Source organism: Canis lupus, chromosome 2 (assembly GCF_003254725.2).
Source record: "Canis lupus dingo isolate Sandy chromosome 2, ASM325472v2, whole genome shotgun sequence".
NCBI lineage: Eukaryota > Metazoa > Chordata > Mammalia > Carnivora > Canidae > Canis > Canis lupus.
The window spans coordinates 70,604,629-70,614,493 of record NC_064244.1 but is presented as its reverse complement, the minus strand read 5'-3'; the positions used below and the strand labels follow the sequence as shown (position 1 = coordinate 70,614,493).

Genomic DNA, 9,865 nt, shown 5'->3' with positions numbered 1-9,865 from the left:
ACAGCTCCTTCCTTACGCACTGCCTGCAGCCGAGTACTCAATTCTATCCTCCCAAGTCCAAAGACCTTTGCCTCCTCGGGCACCAGAAAAGGTGCCCAAGTTCTTCTAACCGCAGGGCGCTGGCAGCGGGTGGCGCATGCCCAGAGAGGCCGGGTAGGGCCACCGCCCCCCCCCCCCCCCCAACGCGAACAGAGATTGCAGAGTCTCGCCATCTTGTCCAGCCCGCGACACAGCTGGCCCTTGCCGAAGACTACAAGTCCCGTGAGCCCCCGCGGCTGCACTTCCTACCCCTCACTGTCCGGCCCGCTCCCGCTCCCCCTCCCGGGGGCGAAGGCTCTGGCTGCAGGCTGGCGGCCGGCGGGCCAGGTAGGATTTCCGGGGGAAACTACTGTGGAAGCTGAGGAGGCGGCGGCGGCCACCCGGGTGAGTTGGATGAGCGAGGGAAAGTGAGCGGGAAGTGCGCGGGGTCTGGCTGCGGGAGCCTCTTAGACTCGGGCCGCGTTCTTGGCTCCGCGAGGAGGTCGCGGTCCGGGCGAGGGTAACGGCCGGAGCCGCGGTCGGGTCGGGCCAGGGCGGGGCGGGTTGGGCCGGGGCCGCCGCCGCCTGCTCCTGCTCCTCCTCCGCCCTCCCACAACGGTGCCGCCGTGGTTTCTCCGCCTGCCGCGCGGGCTGGCCCTCTCCGCCCCCCGCAACTTGGCGGGGCCCTTTTGTCTGGGCTGCCCCTTTGTGCCCGTGCGTGGAGTCCCCTCCTCCGGGGAGCCCGCCGGGACGCCCCTGTTGGGGACCGGTCCCTGGGGATCCGGTTACGGCAACCGGATCAGGTCAAAGTCCATTTTTCAAACCCGTCCTCTATCGGACCTCTGCATCCCGGCTGCGTAGAGCGGAGGCTCGCCAGGCAGCGGCAGACGGAATTTCTGTTGAAAATCCTCGAGGTTATTGTCTAACTCTGAAACGTCAGCCCCGCGCGGCTTCAGGGCACGAATCTCCAGGCGTCTTTCTCCGTAGGGGGATGGGCCTGTGAAAAAGAAGTGAGCCCCCTCCCCAGGAAACTGGGAAGGGACCGAATTTGCTGCGGTGTCTGCATAGGTTGCAGCGGTGATCCGGGAACCAAAGAACCAGCGCGGTTGAGCAAAATGATAGTTCACACACCTCTTGAATCTTGGAGGAAAGTGATTTATAGGGCACGGAGCAGTCTTTTCATTCATTGCACGCAGAAGAAAGCTACAGGACTTTGTTCAGCCACCCATTCCCTCGCCCCTCGTACCCGCCAGTCCTTTTATTTCTTTTGCTCGAAACAAAAAGTTGGAAGAAAATGCCTATTAATAGAAGGATCTGCGTTATGGGGAAACCAGAAACCTAGTGGCTTCTAGAAAGCAACAAAGAGACCAGTTCACCAAATTACTAGGAGCGAAGCCAGTTTGAGGAGGAAAGGTAGTAGTAGATCCTTACCGAAACCGGTGAATTGTGTGGATTTAATCAACTTTTGTTAGATAGTGGTAACTTTATGTTGAGTTGGAAGAATGCATTGCTAGATTCAGCATAAGGCAAAACTTTCTAGACGCCACTGTGGACACTCTTTTTGAAAAATAATTATGTATCTCAAGTCTCCGAAATGGGGACAACCAGGAGTTCTTTACATGAATCAGGGAAAGTTATTAGAGTTATATAGGTTAAATTCCCTCCCTAGTCAAGTTGGCAAATGAAATAAAAGTCTGTTGTACTCTATTATTTAGATATGTCATGATGGAAGTGATTTACTCTGGGAATCCCAGATTGTGTTGGTAATATTGTACAGGGATGGAGGTCTTTAATGAAGTTGTTCTTCAGTTTAATGCAGCAGTGAGTAGGGACTGGTTGTTTTCTTGGTTGTGTTTTGAAGGAGCATCTGTAGAATTGCTCTAGAAATTTTAAAAATAATCTAAGAACAGTAGTTGCTAATGACTGGCTGTTACTTGTTCAAACATGCTGTTGCTGTTAATGTTTTTTTTTTTTTTTTAAGATTTTATTTATTTATTTATTCATCAGAGACAGAGACACAGGCAGGGGGAGAAGCAGGCTCCATGCAGGGAGCCCAATGTGGGACTGGATCCTGGGTCTCCAGGATCACACCCTGGGCTGAAGGCTGCACTAAACTGCTGAGCCACCCGGGCTGCCCTGTTAGTGTTAGTTAGTTAGTTAGTTAGTTAGTTAGTTAGTTAGTTAGAAAACTCATCATTTATATTACGTTATTTTTTGAAAGATTTTATTTATTTGAGAGAGAAAGAGAGCACAAACTGAGTGGAGGGGCAAAGGGAGAGGGGAGAGGCAGACTCCCTGCTGAGCAAGGAGCCTGAGCTAAGCTCTATCCCAGGACCCTGGGATTATGACCTCAGCCAAAGGCAGATACTTAACCGAGCCACCCAGGCACCCATATTATATATTTTCTCGCTACAGTTTCATGAGGTGGTAGTATTCATTTTACAGCTGATAAATGTTAAATTCACAGCCTCTAGAATGTTAAGTGACTTGCCCAAGGTCACACAGTTAACCTAGATAGGAAATAGTAGAGTAAACCATATTCCAGTCCAGTGCTCTTTTCATTACCTCACACCTGTTGCAGTTTTCATCATACCACCACCAACAGCTTATGATTTATTGAAATTTAAATAATGAAGAAAAATAATGGAAATATTTTATAATCAGAACAAAGTGACTTATAAGGAACTGGAGTTTCTAGAAGATAAAACAATGTCATACTAAACCATAAATCATATTCAACGTTGGTCTCATCACCTTGTTTGATGTTATGCGGTGATTATTTTGTGCTTCAAACCAATGGCAATTATATGGAGCCCTTGGGCGTGGAAGAGTGGTGAGTTACTAGGCATGGTTTTGTCTAATCATTACTAAAAAGTTTTTTTTTTTAATATTTTATTTATTTATTCATGAGAGACAGAGAAAGAGGCAGAGACATTGGCAGAGAGAGAAGCAGGCTCCCTATGGGGAGCCTGATGTGGGACTCCAGCCCAGGACCCTGGGATCATGACCTGAGACAAGGAAGATGCTCAACCACTGAGCCACTCAGGTGTCCCTCATTACTAAAAAGTTTTAGCTAATCTTTGCTTAAAGGTTTTGAAGCATATGTTGGAAAACATCTATACAGCAGTTTTGGCTGCTGGAACTAACATTGAAGAAAGAAATTAAATTCAGATACTTTTCCAGGCAATGTCAAGTCTCAAGAAAATGCCTTCTTTAGTGTTTGCTTTTTGTAAAGACTTTTATTAATCAGTTTCAAACCTGCAGCTAAATCTTGGCTTATGTCAGTACATGCCATGAATGTGACATCAGAAATAGAAACTTACTTCACCTCCTTTATTTAAATTCTTCTTAGGTAAAATGCATAACATGCCAATGGAATTGAGTCCGTACAATTGGTCTAGCCTTTCCTAACTAGTAGAAACCTGTTTTAAATTTCTTATTACGCCATCATGATGGAAAGAAATTTTTTTCCCTTGTGTGTTTTACTATTGGACCACTTTATTTTCAAATTAATCCATTCATTCAGTTGATATATATTTACTGAAAGCCTGTTGTGTTCTAGACACTGGAATCAGATTCCTGGAAATGCAGGAATCCGATCCTAAGGACCATGCAATGAAAACAAAATTCTTTTCCTTGAGGCTTATAGGCTGATTGGGGGGGTGGGGGGGTGGTTGGAAGAGTCAGGCAGTAGATAAGTACTAAATAAAAATTCTCCCTCATTCATTCATGTGCCACCTTTAGCAGTGACCTCTTTGAAGTTTAGTTTTCTAATCTTTGACATGGGTATAATCATCCTGCTCTATCTGTGGAATTATTGTAGAATAATTTCCAGGAGTAAATTATGGAATTTTAAGGAATAATTGTGGAATTATTTCCAGGAGTAGGGTATTTGGTCACATTATAACGTTTAGAAAAGGAAAAGGAGCATTGGAAGAAGGTTGTTTATAAAGAAAGAGACAGAATGAGTAGATACTCTGGCCTAAGAGAGTGTAATGTTTCCTTTTAGGACATTCCGTGACCATTAGTCACCTCTTCATATGGGCCACCATGACCCTTTGTGCACTCATCAAATAAACCCATTATATTTGTTCTGTATCATCACAGTTAAAGGTCTTAAATGCCAAGGACTGCGTCCTAGGCTATATCCTTACTGCTTAGCACATAGGTCCAGGTATTTTGTTGGAATTTTATAAATGTTTGTTGAATGAGTGAACAAATAACAAAAGTGGTCAGAGGCAGTTGTGGAGAATACCAGGACACAAATGCAGTGCCAAAAATGGTTTATTCAGCAGGTTTTTGTTTTGCCCATCATGTGCTAGGATCTGGGTTATGTTCTGGAGGTACAGACATGTTACAGTATTGAGCCTCTGCCTTGAAAAGCTTACATTACAGTACCTGAGAGTGGTTAAGTGTTCAGTAGATCTGTGTTACAGTATAGGAAAGGGACTGAGTGATTCTGATTTGGTAGACTGTGAAGGAAGGCATTACAGAGGAAGTGATTTTGGAGCTTGTTCTTGAGGGGTGAATAAGAATTCACCCAGTAGACCTGTTACTATTAAGGTTATTCCAGCCTGACTCCCCCAAGCACCACCACGCCTGATCAGCCAGAGGAAGCAGTTTGGCATAGGAATGGATGGGGGAAAGTTTGAGGTGTGTGTCTGGGAAAGAGTGAAGTCTGGTACAGCTAAGAGGGTTTTGGAGTTGGTTTTTAACATTTTTTGGTTCAGATGCCCTCTCAGAAATTTGAGAAAAGCAATAAATTTTCACCCAGACAACTGCACATACACAAAGATGCATATAATTTTAGAGGGTTATGAAATACTTAGGGGGTCTCTGGACCCCTGGGCTTGAACAGTTAATAGAGTGGCTGGTGAAAGGAAAGTTTGATGGTCAGTTGCTGAGAAGGATTCACAGTGCTTTGCTAAGGCATTATGCTTAGGGAATTGTTATACCCTCAAAGGTTTTTAGAGCAGGTAATTGCCATAATCTGATCTGTTTTGAAAGGTGTTTGCTGTCTTAGGGTAGGTTAGGGGGTTTAGGAAGATACTTAGAGTAAGTGCTAGAAGAGTTGGATTTTGAGGGACTTTTTGTTTGATTTGATTTTAAAAGATGGGAAAGATTTGACATCTTTGAAGGTGAAGGAAAAGGAACCGCATAGAGGCAGATACTGAAGATTGGCACAAAAGAAATGGGAGATGATAAAGAAGCCTTGGAAGGAGATAAAATTGAGAGCTGATGGAGTGGTGAGCCTTGAAAGTGAAACATGAAGAAAGAATGGAGGAAGATGTGTTTGGAAGTGATGGAGATGGGAATTAAAATTGGAGTAGTCACCAGCCACTTACCCTGTACACTGATCTAGGTACCTTTTTTTTTTAAGTAAGCTCTACAACCAGTTGTTTTTTTTTTTTTTTTTTTAAGATTTTATTTATTCATTCATGAGAGACACAGAGAGAGAGAGAGAGAGAGGCAGAGGCAGAGAGACACAGGCAGAGGGAGAAGCAGGCTCCATGCAGGGAGCCCGATGTGGGACTCTATCCTGGGTCTCCAGGATCACACCCTGGGCTGCAGGCGGCGCTAAACCACTGCACCACCGGGGCTGCCCCTCTACAGCCAGTTTGGGACTTAAACTCATGACCTCAAAATCAAGAGTTGCACAGACTGAGTTAGGCACCTTAGATACACTTATATGTGTTATTTAATTTTCCAAAAATTCTGTAGAGTGGGTGGGCATTCCCATTTGACAGTTGAAGAAATGGCTCAGAGAGATTAACTTCATTTCCCAAAAGCACCATATAAGTAATGGAAGAGATCTGGAATCCAGATATATTTTGACTGCAAAGCTCAGGATCACAATTTCTGCCTTATAAGGTCTGTTAATGTCTAGTGACCTCTTTTTTATCTTTCTTTTCAAAGGAAGGGGTTAAGTTATCTTCAGAATGATAAAAGGCTAGATAGAGTGGGTTAGCCAACTTCAGAAACGGTTAAAGTTTTGGAATAGCAGTTGTGGAAAAGGTAAGGGAGCCAACCAAAGATGAGTGAATGGGCCACTGACCAGCAGTTAGGGCCTAGCTGAGATTAGACACGAACTTTCCGCTAATACTTGCATTCTGTCTCCTGTATTCTCAGCAAAACAGCATCTATTGAGTGCCATCGATTGGTATGAGCCTTAGAAGAAAACACACTATATTGTCGTAGAAGGCTTTGGTGTCATCATCTCTAAGCAGGTCACAAGCCTTGTGCTTCAGTTTTCTCATTTCTTAAAAGAGTACTCTGGATTAGTTGGTCTCTCAAATTCTAAGATTTTATGATTTGCAACCAAAAACATTCCAGGGGATTTTAGGAGAGGAAGTGTGTTTAGTGTCGGTTTGATTTTTAGGGAAGAGGTGGTTAAAACTATACAGCTTTCAGATTCGAGCTTGATTTTTCAGTTTAACTTCTCTGTTATGTTTAAAACACGAGGTGTTGGGATCCCCGGGTGGCTCAGTGGTTTGGCGCCTGCCTTTGGCCCAGGGCGCGATCCTGGAGTCCTGGGATCGAGTCCCGCGTTGGGCTCTCTGTGTGGAGCCTGCTTCTCCCTCTGCCTGTGTCTCTGCCTCTCACTGTGTGTCTCTCATGATAAGATAAATACAATCTGTAAAAAAATAAAATAAAACACGAGGTGTTGGTTTTGACCATCTATCTGAAAGCTCTGACCTATTTACTCAATATAATATGTTTCCTATCTTTGGAGTCTGAAGACCTGGGTTCTACTTCCATTTCTACCATGTTGTCACTGATTATTCAAGTCAGCTAACCTCCTTAAACTTTAGGTTCCTCATCTGTTAAAAGGGATAATAATCACTTCTTTGGGGATGTGAGATAAGAATATAAGTAAGAGGTCTTTGTAAACTGTGTGGTGTTTAATAAATATGAGAAAATATCAGACCTGGCAAAGGGAAAAGTAGTATTGTGATGAGTGCTATAGGTGCATCCTTCTATTCAAGTGTACTGAGTGGCAAGGGAAATCTCTCAGGATGTGAGCTGTCAGTGCACTGATTTAGAAATTTATTTGTAGTATGTGATGTTACTGGATATTTTTGTCAGGTAAACATTTCAAATCAAATCTAATTTTAGTAAAATCTGTGGCCAAAAAACTCTCATTGTTAAAATTCCCTACGTTTATTCTTTCAGATGTGAACTTGTTAGTCACATTTCCAGGAGTACTATTTAGTTAAGTGTTGACTGTATTTTATTTAAGAATAGAAAACAATCGGACAGCCCCGGTGGCCCAGCGGTTTAGCGCCGCCTTCAGCCTGGGGTGTGATCCTGGAGACCCCGGATCGAGTCCCATGTTGGGCTCCCTGCATGGAGCCTGCTTCTCCCTCTGCCTGTGTCTCTGCCTCTCTCTCTCTCTCTCTCTCATGGAGCCTGCTTCTCCCTCTGCCTGTGTCTCTGCCTCTCTCTCTCTCTCTCTCTCTGTCATGAATAAATAAATAAAATCTTAAAAAAAAAAAAGAATAGAAAACAATCTTATGATTGTCTGACAAAACTTAAGTGCTCTTGCTTATTAATTTGTTTCCTCTGTGGATGGCTGATTCTGGTGGAACTCGACATGTTCAGTTTCTTAGTGAGAACTCCCCTTCCCCATCTTTACCCCGCAACACACCATCGAGTTGATTACCAATGTACTTGATTCTCTCTATGCAGCTGCTTATTCTCTCCTTTGCACTTTGGTAGGAAATACAGTATGAAAAATTGGTGTAAAAGATTAATGATTCCTCCTTACCTTGAGTGATCCCAGAGCACTTTAACCGTGTCTCTGTAGGTCACTTTTCCCTCTTGACTTTACCTCTTTACTCTCCCAGCTAACAGTATCTGTTTGTGGAAATAAACTGGAAGATTCCTGTGTTGTGGATTTTCATTTAACTATTACAAATAAGGCTGCCACATAGGTTTTGTATGTATAACTTTTTTTCTTTTAAAATAAAATTACTAGGGATCCCTGGGTGGCGCAGCGGTTTGGCGCCTGCCTTTGGCCCAGGGCGCGATCCTGGAGACCCGGGATCGAATCCCACGTCGGGCTCCCGGTGCATGGAGCCTGCTTCTCCCTCTGCCTGTGTCTCTGCCCCTCTCTCTCTCTGTGACTATAATAAATAAATAAAAAATTAAAAAAAAATAATAAAATAAAATAAAATAAAATAAAATAAAATAAAATAAAATAAAATAAAATTACTGGACAGCCTGGGTGGCTCAGTGGTTTACTGCTGCCTTCGGCCGGGGTGTGATCCTGGAGACCCAGGATCGAGTCCCACATCAGGCTCCCTGAATGGAGCCTGCTTCTCCCTCTGCCTGTGTCTCTGCCTCTCTCTCTCTCTCTCTGTTTCTCATGAATAAATAACATTTAAAAATAAAAAAATAAAATAAAATTACTGGGGGGCACCTGAGTGGCTCAGTCAGTTGAGCATCACACTTGATTTTGGCTCAGGTCCTGATCTCAGGGTTGTGAGATTGAGACCAACAGTAGGCTCCACACTCCTGCACTCAGCTGGGGTGGGCTTAAGATTCTCTCTCCCTCTCCCTCTGCCCCTCCCCCCCAATCTTGCACATGCGCACACACTCTCGCTGTCTCAAAATGAAATAAAATACTTTTTAAAAAACCTTGTCATCTTAAAAAAATGAAATTACTAGATCAGCAAATATGAACATTTATATAGTGCTTGATTGGTATTACCAAACTGCTGACATCAGTCTCCTCTAATTTGCAGTGCCACTAATAGTTTACAGTACATGTTTATTCACAACCGACCTTATTAATAATGGATTTTAATATTTTAAAATAAATATATTTCCAGCTTAATAGTTGTAAATGATACGTAAGTACTGCTTTAACTTTAAAAGTTTTTGAGTATTGCGGATGCATACTGTTTTAACATTTTAATTATTAGGACAGTGAAACATTTATTCCTATGACTGTAAATTCTTTTCTTTTTGCTCATTTATCCGTTTGGGTCTTTATGGCCTTAGATACTTTTGTAAGCCTTTTATTGTAGATGTTAATTTATTTTCAAGTATATTGAAAGATTTCCCCCATCTGTGGTATTTGTTTTTTATTTTCTTACAGATTTTAATTTTTTTAAATTTATTTTTTAAAGATTTTATTTATTCATGAGAGACACAGAAAGAGGAGAGACATAGACAGAGGAGGAAGTAGGCTTCCTGTGGGGAGCCTGATATTGGACTTGATCCCCAGACCATGACCTGAGCCAAAGGCAGATGCTTAACCATTGAACCACCCAGGCACCCAAAGATTTTTTTATTTTTAAGTAATCTCTACATATAATGTGGGGCTCGAATTCATGATCCTGAGATCAAGAGTCACATGTTCTTCCAACTGAGCCAGCTAGGTGCTTCTATTTTTGTTTTGTTTTGACAGAAACCTTCATGCCACAGCCACTCACTGTTTCCATTGTAATTTCTTATATTTCTTCCATCATTAGAAAAATTATTTCTCCTTAGATGGATTAAATACTTTATGAATTCCTCAACTTCTGTTTCTATTAGTCTTTTTTTTTTTTTTTTAACTTTTGGAAAAGTCAATTTTAATGTATGGGATAAAAATGTTCTAAGTTAATTTTTTTCATAATGGTATATATACAGTTATTTTTACTAGCAGTTGTTTTGTGAGGACATTTGGAGCTTTGGAAGACACTAAAGTATTCATTTTAATCTTGAGCTACTAATATCTACCTAGATCATTAGAAATTAAAAATTGTCACTTCATATAAGGTGTCAAGGTTATTTTAAAAATAATAAGGTATATTTTTCACACTAGTGTTGAAGATGTATTCCGTTCTTATTTACCTCA

The 9,865-nt window shown here is 42.3% G+C and overlaps 1 protein-coding gene across 6 annotated transcripts in view; it reads left to right on the top strand.

Annotated features, from left to right (window-relative positions):
• Positions 1–200: 200 nt before the first annotated feature.
• Positions 201–9,865, top strand: part of PHACTR4 (phosphatase and actin regulator 4) — a 98,122-nt gene continuing 88,457 nt past the window's right edge. Inside the window, exon 1 of one of the 6 annotated variants that reach the window (XM_025447790.3) lies at positions 201–423. The gene's annotated coding sequence lies outside the window, so the exon portion shown is untranslated. The remainder of the gene's footprint in view (positions 424–9,865) is intronic. The other 5 variants (XM_049105591.1, XM_025447797.3, XM_049105601.1 and 2 more) reach the window with 5 other exon arrangements.